At 38.1% G+C, this 14,302-nt stretch overlaps 1 pseudogene; it reads right to left on the bottom strand.

Annotated features, from left to right (window-relative positions):
- The window catches only part of LOC141410254 (uncharacterized), a 102,694-nt pseudogene that overhangs the window by 11,186 nt on the left and 77,206 nt on the right, over positions 1-14,302 (bottom strand).

Genomic DNA, 14,302 nt, shown 5'->3' on the forward strand with positions numbered 1-14,302 from the left:
GAGTAAGAAGGGGAGCTCAGAAGCATCAGGGAAACAATAGGAGAAGTGTGGGGTCTGATTCATTTCACCTTGGAACTTTTTCACACTGGTGATGAGGAGGAAGGAGAGTATAACGAAGTAACAGAAGAGATTACAGAGCAGGTTTATTTACCAGCTAAAGCTAAAGCGGCAAAGGAGGGAGAGGTTCATCCCTACCCTTCTGCACCCCGTCATTATTATTTTGAAGAAAAAGACCCTCCAGATCTTTCTTTTCTGGAGGACACTAGGCAAAAATAGTTGCCCCAGTGACTGTTTGAGCAGTGCCTCAAGCGACCGCTCTTAGTTCTATTCAGGCAGGAATTCAGCAAGCTACGCAAGAGGGTGATTTAGAGGCTTGGCTGTTCCCTGTTAGAATACACCTCCCAGATCAACAGGAAAATATTACAGCTACATCTGAGCCTTTTCCTTTTGAATTATTCAAATAATTTAAACAACCTATAAATCAGTATGGACTAGGTTCTCTTTTTGTAATGGGACTGTTAAAGAATGTTGCTGTTTCCAGTTGGATGATACCTACTAACTGGGACACTCCTACTTGAGCTTGTCTAACTCCTGCTCAGTTCTTACAATTTAAAACTTGGTGGGCAGATGAAGCCTCCATTCAGGCTGCTCACAATGCCCAGACCCAACCTCAAATTAATATAACTGCAGACCAACTTTTAGGGTTTGGCAGCTGGACTGGTTTAGATGCAAAACTGGTCAAGCAGGATGATGCCATAGAACAGCTTAGAGAAGTGTGCGTTAGAACTTGGGAAAAAATCACTTCAGGTGAAGAACAATACACTTGCTTTAGTGCTATAAAACAGGGACCACGAGAACCATACGTTGATTTCATAGCTCAGTTACAGGAGCAGGAGTTTCTTAAAAAGATGATTGCAGATTTGGCTACTCAGGATATAGTGTTGCAGTTATTAGCTTTCTACAATGCTAATCCCAATTGCCAGACTGCTCTGTGACCTATCAGAGGGAAATCACATTTAGTTGATTATATCAAGGCCTGTGATGGTATCGGAGGTAATCTGCATAAAGTTACTCTGCTAGCACAAGAAATGGTAGGACTAAGAGTAGATAAAGGAAATACTCCATTTCCTGGAGCTAGTTTTAACTGTGGGAAGCACGGTCATACTAAAAAAGAATGTAGAAAAAAATCAGTGAGTCAGGCCATCAGATAGGGGAAAAAAGAAACTGCTGATCCTGAAATATGTCCAAAATGCAAGAAAGGAAAACATTGGGCTAATCAGTGTCACTCTAAGTTTGATAAAGTAGGGAACCTGATTTTGGGAAACACCATGATGGGCCCATCTTGGGCCCCGTTCTAAACTGGGGCTTTTCCAGCTCAGGCCATTCCCTCACCCCTGTACAATGTCTGTCCCCCACCACAGCTGGTAGTGATGCAGTAGATTTATGCTGCACAAAAGCTGGGAGCCTTCTGCCTGGGGAACCCCTGCAAAAGGTCCCAACAAGAGTCTATGGACCCTTGCCAGCAGGCACAATAGGATTACTTTTAGGAAAGTCTAGTTTAAGTTTAAAAGGGGTACAAATACATACAGGAGTAATTGATTCAGATTACGATGGGGAAATTCAAATTGTTATATCTACTTCAGTTCCCTGGAAAGAAGAGCCAGGAGAGTGCATAGCACAGCTCCGGATTGTGCCATATGTGGGAATGGGAAAAAGTGAAATTTAATGAACAGGAGGATTTGGAAGCAAAAATAAACAAGGCAAAGCAGCTTATTGGGTAAATCAAATTACTGGTAAATGTCCTACCTGTGAAATAACTGTTCAGGGAAAAAAAAAAAAAAAAAAAATTCAAGGTTTGGTAGATACAGAAGTGGACATGTCAATCATTTCTCAACAGCACTGGACATCTGTGGCCAATTCAACCTGCTCAATTTAACATATTTGGAGTTGGTAAAGCCCCTGAAGTATATCAAAGTAGTTATATTTTGCATTGTGAAGTACCCGATGGACAACCTGGGACTATTCAACCAATTATAACTTCTGTACCTATAAATTTATGGGGAAGAGACTTATTACAACAATGGGGAGCACAAATTCTAATTCCAGAACAATTATATAGTCCTCAAAGTCAACATATGATGCATGAAATGGTGTGTGTCCCTGATATGGGACTAGGGAAAAAAAAAAAATTGCAAGGATTGAAAGTAATGCTTCAAGCAGAAAAACATAGTTCCCGCCAAACATTAGGAAAAAGTTTTTGATGGTGGTCATTGTTAAGCCTCCAGAACCTATACCTTTAAAACGGTTAACAGATAAGCCAATTTGGATTTAAAAGACTGTTTCTTTACTATCCCTTTAGCTGAGTAAGACTGTGAACGATTTGCATTTACAATTCCTGTGGTAAACAACCTACAACCTGCTAAGCATTTTCATTGTTTTACAGATGGGTTTAGTGATGGTAAAGCTTCTTATTCAGCTCAAAAAGTGGAGCTTGTAGCAGTAATTGAGGTATTGACTGCTTTTGATATGCCTATTAATGTGATTTCTGATTCTTCATACATGATTCATTCCACACAATTAATTGAAAATGCTCAGTTATGATTTCATACAGATGAACAACTGATGACTTTATTTACCCAATTGCAAACAGCAGTTAGGAGTAGAATACACCCTTTTTACATGACTCACATTAAGGCTCATATACCTCTTCCAGGACCTTTGACTGAAGGGAATCAAATGGCTGATCACCTATTTGCTAATGCAATATCTGACGCTAGACACTTTCACAATTTAAGCCATGTTAATGCCTCTGATCTCAAACAGAGATATGGCATCACCTGGAAAGAAGCTAAAGCTATTATCCAGTGATGCCCAACTTGCCAAATGGTACATTCCTCATCTTTTACAGGAAGAGTTAATCCTCGAGTACTGGAATCTAACTCACTTTGGCCAATGGATGTCACACATGTTCCCTCGTTTGGAAGACTAGCTTATATACATGGATGTGTGGACACCTTTTCTCACTTTGTCTAGGTTACATGTCAAACAGGGCAGTCTTCTGCCTGTGTTAAACGTCATCTTTTGCAGTGTTTTGTGGTGATGGGCATTCCAGCTTCTAGTAAAACAGATAATTCCCCAGGCTTTACTAGCCAAATCTAGCTACATTTTTCTCTATGTGGGATATAAAACACATTACTGGTATCCCATACAAGTCTCAAGGACAAGTCATAGTGGAAAGAATGAATCTCTCCCTAAAACAGCAGTCCCAAAAGCAGAAAAGGGGACATCGATAATATGGAACCCCACAGATGCAACTGAATCTAGCATTAGTAACTTCAATTTTTTTGAGCCTGCCCAAAAGCCGTATTTTATAAGCAGCTGAACAGCATCTACAGAAACCAGCTACAAAGACAGAAGCAGAACGACTGATTTGGTGGAGAGATTTGATAACAAAAAGCTGGGAAATAGGTAAAATAATAACTTGGGGTAGAGGTTATGCTTTTATTTATTCAGGCAAAAATCTACAGTCAATTTGGATACCATTGAGGTACCTAAAACCTTATCATGAGCCACATGATGAGGAAGAGATTCTGATAGGATCACAAGGACCCCCTGGTTGCAGCCATGTTGAGACTGACACTGAAGAGGACCCCAAATGTCATGAGCAACACCCGTCAAACACAGCCACCCACCTGGGGACAGATCAAGAAGTTGTCACAGATGACGGAAGAAAACCTGAGGAAAGCGGGACAGCCAGTTGCAATGAGTAATTTAATGGTAGCTATGATAGCAGTTATCACCACTGCCATGAGTATTCCTTCAACAATTGCTGACACAGAGAACAATTATACTTATTGGGCATATTTATCAATCTTGGCTGGTAATAATGCCTGGATATAAATCACTCTATGACACAGTTACACATGCTTTCTGATCTCAGTATTTACCATAATAAATCTGCTCCTATAATTGAGGCATACCACCCTCAAAAACCTATTTGTAAACAAAATAGAACATGGCCAGAAATAATGAATGTACTTCTTTAAGAAGATTGCATTGCAAAACAGGTAGAGGTGCTGCACAACGATTCCTATGGAATCCTTATTAATTGTTCCCCTAAGGGGATGTTTAGTTTAAATTGTACCTCTCAGTCTGCATGCCACAGCCACACTATATTCACCTGATCTGAACAAAATGGTCACATGGTAGATATAATAAGAAGCATGGTGAGAGTTCCTATTATCTGGAACCATGGTAGTATAGTGCCAACTCAACTTCAAATGAAATGGCCCGCCATAGGAGCTAAACATTAAGGATCTGTTGAAACTGTTAATATCTCTTAATAAGATCAAAATTCGGAAAGAATAAAAAAGCATCTAGAAGGACGCTCTACAAACTTGTTTTTGGATATTACAAAATTAAAAGAACAAATATTTAAAGCATCCCAGGCACACCTGACCTTAATGCCAGGAAATGGAATGCTTAAAGGAGCTGCAGACAGATTAGCAGCTAATGACCCATTGAAATGGATAAAAACACTTGGAAGCTCTGTAATTTCAATGATGATTGTGCTTTTAATTTGTGTTGTTTGTCTTTGTATAGTCTGCAGATGTGGATCCTGACTCCTGAGAGAAGTAGCTTGCCCTGACAAAGCGGCCTTTGCTTTTATTGCTTTGCAAATCAAAGAAGGGGAGCATGTTGGGAACAAGCCCCCCAAAATCTGGTCATAAACAGACCCCAAAACTGTCCATAAACAAAATCTCTGCAGCACTGTGACATGTTCACACCTAAACCACCCAGGGCAGAAAACCGCTTAAAGGTATTCTTAAGGCAAAAACAATAGCATGAGTGATCTGTGCCTTAAGGACATGCTTCTGCTGCAGATAACTAGCCCAACCTATACCTTTAATTTTGCCCATCCCTTCATTTTCCATAAAGGATACTTGTAGTTAATTTAATATCTATAGAAACAATGCTAATGACTGGCTTGCTCTTAATAAATATGTGGGTAAATCTCTGTTTGGGGCTCTCAGCTCTTAAGGATGTGAGACCCATGATTTCCCACTTCACACCTCTATGTTTCTTTGTTGTGTGTGTCTTTAATTCCTCTATCACCTTCTCCCCAACCAAGCTGGTCTTGGCAATCTAAAAGTCTTCTTATGCACCACAGAAATTTGCACAAATAAAAAAAGGAAATAAATAATTTTATCGTTCAATTTAATCTTAATGAATAATAGTTTTTAGCATTGAATTGCAGAGCTTGAAAACTCACTAGCCCCTAAAACTTCAACTGTTATACCACATAGTAATTTGCTTAGTGAATTGCTTGGTTTACAATCATTGTACTTCATGATTAAAATTAGGATTACTTAATCCATATCTTCATTCCATTTGTCATCACAACTTATTTCTATTTCCTTCCTCATGATGCATGGAAAACGATACTGGTCACAAACATATTCAGAATACAGAGTTCTGCATTCTGGTTTTACAAATAGATAATTCTGTTTCCTGATCACCAAACCATACACTGTTATAAGGATTAGAAGAGATCACATCTATTAAACTGTTCCTTGTCAATTATAACGTCTTTTAAGAGAACAGTTAATAACTTTTACAATCAGTATCTGTATCTTACTGAAGGAGTATTGCTGCCAAAAGCAGACTAGATTGGTTTATGCAGAAATGAAGGAATTGCATGGCATTGAACTATGACAGTATCCTTCTAGAATTTTAAAAATTATTTCTATTGTCAGATATTGATATTAAAAATTTTGAGACGTTAAATATGTTGCCAAGTGTCCAAAGATATCATTTCCTATTCACCACATTTATAACATAATAAATGTAGGAATTTAGTAAATTATGTCATGATAAAAAACAGAGTGGCAACTGGAATAAGGTTCGTTACTTTTAAATTTAAATTTGCTGATCTCTATTTACAATTAATACATGGAAATAGATATTTATATATCAAGATGAAATAATCCAACATGCATAGCTTCATCACTGAATACTCTGCCATCTTTCAGTAATGGCTATATTCACACAATGCTCGCTTCTTAGCCAAAACAGATAAATTACGAGTACTCTCCTTGTGCATAGAATACAACTACAGTTTAGGAAAACACTAGCCTATAGTATGAAATACAATTCTATGATACAAAATGCCACAATAAATTTCTCTAGAAAAACCTGCAGTTCTTTTAGCAATGCACAGTTAAATATTTCTTTGTATAACCCATTATCTCAAAAAATATTTCAAATTTTATAAAGCATTAAGGAAATAAACTAAAAGTCATTTTATTTGAAATAAATTGTATGTTAAATGAATGACCTGCTGGCTAATTGATCAATTTGTTTCTAAAGCTCAAATGAATCAGATGTACCAGTGATAGGGTACAGGGCTAAAAATTAGCAGAACTTATTATTTTATATTATTAAGTCTATTCTCAACTCTGCTCTTTGCTGCACCTTTTCTACCAATTTGTAGATGGAGAGAGAAGATAAGTGACTCCAAACTTTTTCAATTTATATTTTAAGTGTTTGGGACGCAGACACAGAAGTTTCTGTTGCCCTAGGAACAGTGTAAATAATGATAATAACAACTGAAGGCAGAAACTTGGGGAATTTTATGGTTACACAATCCTCCCTGTGGCATGAAAATTGGATCTGAAGAAAAGAAACATGAGGTGGATTCACACTTCAGCTATGACAGGAAATAGCCTCTCCATTTACATAGGGCGTTCCCTGAGTAAATTACTTTACTTCATCCTCTTCATTTGCATAGGGCATACACTAAGTAACCAAAGGAAACCTCTACAGTGTATTAAAACTCCCCAAAATTCTGTTCAGGGCCCTTGAGCCCCTACCCTTGGGCCCACTCCCATACTGTGGAGCATATTTTCATTTTCAATAACTTTCTGCTTTTGTTGCTTCATTCTTTCCTTGCTTTGTGTATTTTGTCTGATTCCTTGTTCAAGATGCCAAGAACCTGGTCACCCTCCACTGGTAACACTCCCAATGTGGTGTGAGTCAAGCAAAATCTCAGATAAATTTAGAGAGAGACTTTCACAAAACTTTACAAGCCAAATTTACTCTCCAAATTGTAACTCCATTCCAATGTAACTACACTAAGATGAAACTAAAGGACATAGTTCTTGGAATAACATTTAAAAATCATCTCCTTGTCAATGATTTATCTTTGATCCTGGTAACTCTTCACTTGTGTTACATTGGAATTTTATATTCTTTAGCATCTAATTGAAAGGAGGTGTTCACTGGGCTTCCTGGGTGGAGTAGGGGCTCAGAAAACTGTGAAACTCACTCATTTCCTGCATCAGGACTTACTTTGGTCCTGGATGAATAATATTGAAGATATATATTTAAAATATTCCTAACATCAGAATGTGTGCATGTGTTTCCTTCCCCAAGAAAGCTATAAACTGAAAATTTTGCGGTGAGCTTCCCTGTGTCCTCTCTCCCTCTTCGGCTTCCCCTGCCCAGAAACTAAAAGGAATGTTAATTGTCCATTTACCTATGCTTCCAATTCCAATTCCTTGTAAACATACTTTGTAAAATCCTGTGAGATTCCGTCTCCTTTGCCACTGCAAGGTCATAAAGTAGATAAAACCTAAATTGCAATTCCAGTTTTCCTCAAGATCTGAGACATGTTAATTGTCTTTGTTTCTGGCTCTGGTAACATCTCCCCATATCACATATTTCCCTCCTTGAAGAGTTTAAAAGGTGACTGAAGAATCTAACACTAGCTACCCACTCCGGACCCCTTCCATGCTTTGGAAGCTTTGTACTGTCACTCTGCTTAATAAAACCTATTATTTGTTTTTCATCTTGGTCCCTGTCTCCATCACTCACGGTGGGCAGCTGCCACACCAATTCTTTGGCATGGCTAAGGTGAGAGACTTTGGCGTTACATGATGAGAAGCAAATTCACTGTGCATTTCCTAAAAATTTCAGTCCAGTGAAACAGGACACACTTATCCACAAGGTACATGAAGCAAATTTACTAAGTACAAACAGCCAGCAAAGGACAATGGAAGCCTAGGACTCATTGTGAACTGGTCCTCCCATGGTCAGAAAACTGCCTAGGGTGGATGGAGTCTCAAATGCATGTGCCCCACTTGCACTGCCCATGAGAGACTCCAAAAGGCAGTCTGTTCAGGGTTACATGCCTCAGGAAAAAATGTGATTCACTGGGTAAAGCTTGGAAGGACATACTGCTTCCATGGGAGACAGGAACAAAGCCCAGTTGTTTTGGGCTCTTCTTCCCTATCTCAGGATAGGGAGATGGGGGATAGGGTGAACTGTCCTGGGCAGTTCTTCCCTGTCTCAGGATATTTCATTGTCAGCACATTCTACAATTACTCCCAGAACACTCTCCAAGAAGGAGAGGGGAGAGAAACATGGTGGGCGAAGGCTATCCAGAGATCAACCGACATCTGGATTTACAGAAATCGTGGCACATAGATCCTTTCCTCATATTCAACCTCCATAAGGCAACAGGAGGCTGAGCCATGACAAGAAAAGTCAAACAGAGAAACGTGAAAAACTATCTTTGTTCATCGGGCAAGGAAATACTGAAGGAAGAGCCAATGTTGTTTATTACAGAAGGAGAAGGAGCTGAAACTTTGCTGAATTTTGGAATACCTGTAATGGAGTCTATGTGCTTACCTGATGAGCCATGGGCATACTCTATATTATACGAAGTGCCCTATAAATTATAATAATGAAAATAACAACTTTTGAGCATAATGATATTTTATATTAGGCCCTTGTAGCATTGTATAATAGAACAAACACTGAGATAAAATGGGAGAACAGGTTCTATTACCAAACATATCTTTTATTATTATTTATTTATTTATTTATTTATTTATTTTTAAATATATACTTTAAGTTCCAGGATACGTGTGCAGAAAGTGGAAGTTTTTCACATAGGTATACACATGCCCCCCAACCCCCAACAGGCTCCAGAGTGTGATGTTCCCCTCCTTGTGTCCATGTGTTCTCACTGTTCAATTGCCACTTATGAGTGAGAACCTATGGTTTTTGGTTTTCTGTTTCTGTGTTAGTTTGCTAAGAATGATGGTTTCCAACTTTATCCATGTCCCTGCAAAAGACATGAACTCGTCCTTTTTTATGACTGCGTAGTATTCCATGGTGTATATGTGCCACATTTTCTTTATCCAGTCTATCATTTATCAGCATTTGGATTGGTTCCAAGTCTTTGCTGTTGTGAATAGTGCTGCAATAGGCATACATGTACATGTGTCTTTGTAGTAGAATGATTTATAATCTTTTGGGTATATAATCAGTAATAGGATTGCTGGGTCAAGTGGTATTTCTGGTTCTAGATCCTTGAGGAATCACCATGCTGTCTTCCACAATGGTTGATCTAATTTGCATTCCCACTAACGGTGTAAAAGTGTTCCTATTTCTCCCCATCCTCTCCAGCATCTGTTGTTTCCTGACTTTTTAATGATCACCATTCTAACTGGTGTGAGATGGTATTTCATTGTGATTTCAATTTGCATTTCTCTCAAGACCAGTGATGGTGAGCTTTTTTTCATATATTTGTTGGCCACATAAATGTCTTGTTTTGAGAAGTGTCTGTTCATATCTTTCAGCCACTTTTTGATGAGGTTGTTTGTTTTTTTCTTGTAAATGTTTTTAAGTTCCTTGTAGATTCTGGATATTAGCCATTTGTCAGATGGATAGATTGCAAAAATTTTCTCCCATCTATAGGTTGATTGTTCATTCTGATGATAGTTTCTTTTGCTGTGCAGAAGCTCTCTCATTTAATTAGATACCATTTGTCAATTTTGGCTTTTGTTGCCATTGCTTTTGATATAGCCAAAAGAATCCTAAGCAAAAGGAACAAAGCTGGAGGTATCATGCTATGTGGCTTCAAACTATACTACAAGGCTACAGTAACTAAAACTGCATGTTACTAGTACCAAAACAGATATATAGACCAATTGAACAGAACAGAGGCCTCAGATATAATGCCACACATCTACAACCATCTGATCTTTGACAAACCTGACAAAAACAAGTAATGGGGAAAGGATTCCCTATTTAATAAATGGTGTTGGGCAAACTGGCTAGCCACATGCAGAAACTGAAACTGGACCCCTTCCTTACATCTTATACAAAAATTAACTCAAGATTAATTAAAGACCTCAACGTAAGACCTAAAACCATAAAAACCCTAGAAGTACACCTAGGAAATACCATTCAGGACATAGGCACGGGCAAAGACTTCATGACTAAAATAGAAGCCTAATCTTAAACAGGCATATGACCTGGGAAAGTCAGTTAATCTTTATGGGCTATATCCATTCAATAAAATGAAGTCAGGAGAAAAACTGGGCAAATTATGAGACTTAAAGCTTAAAACATATAGCTCATTTTTCTTCCCCCCCACAGTTAGCATTCTATTTCACATTTTGTTTTCTCTACTTGCATACTGGGAAATTGTCAGAGCTTCATCACTGCATTTTCTCTATATTCATTTCCTCCTCATCCTGTGCAATTTGAATTATGCACTCCACTAAAACTGTTTCTTGATAGTGTTACCTGAATGTTTCCCCAGTATCCTTACATGCTCTTTATCCTGGGTTTCATAGGTATTTGAAAATTTTAATGATTAATTTTATGACATAGTATCCTTCCATCTATACATTTGTACCATTATATTGTAAGTAGTTTTGACTGCACCTTCTATTACTTTCCTTTATTACTCCTATATCTCCTTAAAAAGTGTGTGGGATATATTTGTGTGTTAGTAATTATTTGCTGAAACGCCAATGTTGTTGGACTTTGTGGGTCTCATTCTTTGGACCATTGGGTTTGAGTAGTACATTCAAAATCCTAATAATAATATCAATATTATTTGGTTCATATAATAAATATGTGCTTTTCACTCTAAATATGTTCTGTAGTTTATTCAAAGTTACTAATATTCTGGATATTTGGAAAAAATATAAATTGGTTATTGTGACATCACTAACTGTGCTATTATGGTACTGCATATTTTGGCTTTTACTTGAGATTCAAATATTCTATTTTATTTAATACACAAAGAATCAAAGAAATACTTAGCTGTATCAGTATCAGCAAATAAAAAAGGGAAAATTGCAAAGTACAAAAGAACAGCATAGACTTTTAATGTATTTACATGGTCAGAAATATATACCAATTAATTATCATAAATTAGTGGAATATTATAATTTTAAAAGGTGATAACTGTCCAAGTAATATCAACTCTTTCATCTTTCACTCAACACATTCCTATGCACATTTAGGAGGACAACAGGATGAGAGTTCGAATTAAGTATACTCACACTGAATTTACATTAAGTAGAAAGAATGATGGAGTTAAATTTAGAAACATAATCATGTTAAATATACATGCCAACCTGTGGGGCAACATGGACAGCAAGAAAAGAAACCGAAAGGCTTTTGATTCACTCTCGTTTTCAGCGTGAACCTTGGATCTTCATTCTCTACACTGAAGGGTTAGTCACAACTGAGTCATTTGAGAAGAATATGCCAAGAATAAAGTACTTCAGACAGTATTTCTTGGGGGAAAGGTCATTGAAGGTAAAAAAAAAAAAAAAAAAAAAAAAGGAGAGGGAGCTGGTAAAAGCCTCCCAAATTCAGGAATAAAGGAATAGCAAAGTGAATTTGGAAGGAGGAGCCTCAGAGTGCGCTGCAGCTCTGAGAAAGTCTCACCCAGGCTGATGGGAGCTTCAGAGTCAAATTGCTCATTAGGGGAGTCCACATTTGGCAGGAATAGCCACACTTAGTGCCCCTATTGTGCTCAGTCATTGACTGGCATCTGCTTGGGCATGTCTGGGCATGAACACTACAATGGATCTGAAGTTGCAGTAGTTGCAGACAACTTTTTTTTTTTACTTCAGATTTTATTTTAAAACCTACACCTGTAGAAGAGTTGAAAGAATCAGAAAACAAACAATATTAAATTGTACATCAATTATTAACATCTTTTGACATTTTATTTATCTCTTCTTGTATATTTTACTATGAACAACAACAAAGAATCAAAACCTAAGTATCACATGTGTCTGTGTGAAGAGACCACCAAACAGGTTTTGTGTGAGCAATAACGCTGTTTATTTCACCTGGGTGCAGGTGGGCTGAGTCCAAAAAGAGAGTCAGCAAAGGGAGATAGGAGTGGGGCCATTTATAAGATTTGGGGGATAATGGAAAATGACAGTCAAAGGAGGTTTTTCTCTTGTGGGCAGGGTCGGGGGTCACAAGGTGCTCAGTGGGGGAGTTTCTGAGCCAGGAGAAGGAATTTCTTTCTTTTTTCTTTTTATTATTATTATTATACTTTAAATTCTAGGGTACATGTGCACAACGTGCAGGATTGTTACATATGTATACATGTGCCATGTTGGTGGGCTGCACCCATTAACTCGTCATTTACATTAGGTATATCTCCTAATGCTATCCCTCCATTCTCTCTCCTCCCCACAATAGGACCCGGTGTGTGATGTTCCCTTTCCTGTGTCCAAGTGATCTCATTGTTCAATTCCCACCTATGAGTGAGAACATGTCACATTTGGTTTTCTGTTCTTACAATAGTTTGCTGAGAATGATGGTTTCCAACTGCATCCATGTCCCTACAAAGCACACAAACTCATCCTTTTATGGCTGCATAGTATTCCATGGTGTATATGTGCCACATTTTCTTAATCCAGTCTGTCATTGATGGACATTTGGGTTGATTCTAAGTCTTTGCTATTGTGAATAGTGCCACAATAAACATGCTTGTGCATGTGTCTTTATAACAGCATGACTTATAATCCTTTGGGTATATACCCAGTAATGGGATGGCTGGGTCATATGGTACATCTAGTTCCAGATCCTTGAGGAATCGCTACATTGTTTTCCACAATGGTTGAACTAGTTTATAGTCCCAGAAACAGTGTAAAAGTGTTCCTATTTCTCCACATCCTCTCCAGCACCTGTTGTTTCCTGATTTTTTAATGATTGCCATTCTAACTGGTGTTAGATGGTATCTCATTGTGGTTTTGATTTGCATTTCTCTGATGGCTAGTGATGATGAGCAGTTTTTCATGTGTCTGTTGGCTGTATGCATGTCTTCTTCTGGGAAGTGACTGTTCATATCCTTTGCCCACTTTTTGATGGGATTGTTTGTTTTTTTCTTGTAAATTTGATTGAGTTATTTGTAGGTTCTAGATATTAGTCCTTTGTCAGATGAGTAGATTGCAAAAATTTTCTTCCATTCTGTAGGTTGCCTGTTCACTCTGATGGCAGTTTCTTTTGCTGTGCAGAAGCTCTTTAGTTTAATTAGATCCTGTTAGTCGATTTTGGCTTTTGTTGCCATTGCTTTTGGTGTTTTAGACATGAAGTCCTTGCTCATGCCTATGTCCTGAATGGTATTACCTAGGTTTTCTTCTAGGGTTTTTATGGTTTTAAGTCTAACATTTAAGTCTCTAATCCATCTTGAATTAATTTTCGTATAAGGAATAAGGAAAGGATCCAGTTTCAGCTTTCTACTTATGGCTAGCCAATTTTCCCAGCACCATTTATTAAATAGGAAATCCTTTCCCCATTTCCTGTTTTTGTCAGGTTTGTGAAAGATCAAATGGCTGTAGATGCGTGGTATTATTTCTGAGGGCTCTGTTCTGTTCCATTGGTCTATATTTCTGTTTTGGTACCAGTACCAGGAATAGGCAAAAACTGGAAGCATTCCCTTTGAAAACTGGCACAAGACAGGGATTCCCTCTCTCTCCCTACTCCTATTCAACATAGTGTTGGAAGTTCTGGCTAGGGCAATCAGGAAAGAGAAAGAAATAAAGGGTATTCAGTTAGGAAAAGAAGAAATCAAATTGTCCCTGTTTGCAGATGACATGATTGTATATTTAGAAAACCCCATCATCTCAGCCCAAAATCTCCTTGAGCTGATAAGCAAATTCAGCAAAGTCTCAGGATACAAAATCAATGTGCAAAAATCACAAGCATTCTTATACACCAGTAACAGAACCTCTTCAAGGAGAGCTACAAACCACTGCTCAGTGAAATAAAAGAGGACACAAACCAATGGAAGAACATACCATGCTCATGGATAGGAAGAAGCAGCATCAGTCTTCAGCCGTTAAGCTGAGAAGATCTGGGAAGGAGTCAGTCAGAGCCTTAGGCAGGAGTTCCAGGGGCTCTGGGAGTGACTGCCAGGAGAGTTGGACAGTCTGATTTCCAGCGGGGTCCTGCACAGATGAGACACAGCTTA

The sequence above is a fragment of the Macaca fascicularis genome, chromosome 5 (assembly GCF_037993035.2).
Source record: "Macaca fascicularis isolate 582-1 chromosome 5, T2T-MFA8v1.1".
Lineage (NCBI taxonomy): Eukaryota > Metazoa > Chordata > Mammalia > Primates > Cercopithecidae > Macaca > Macaca fascicularis.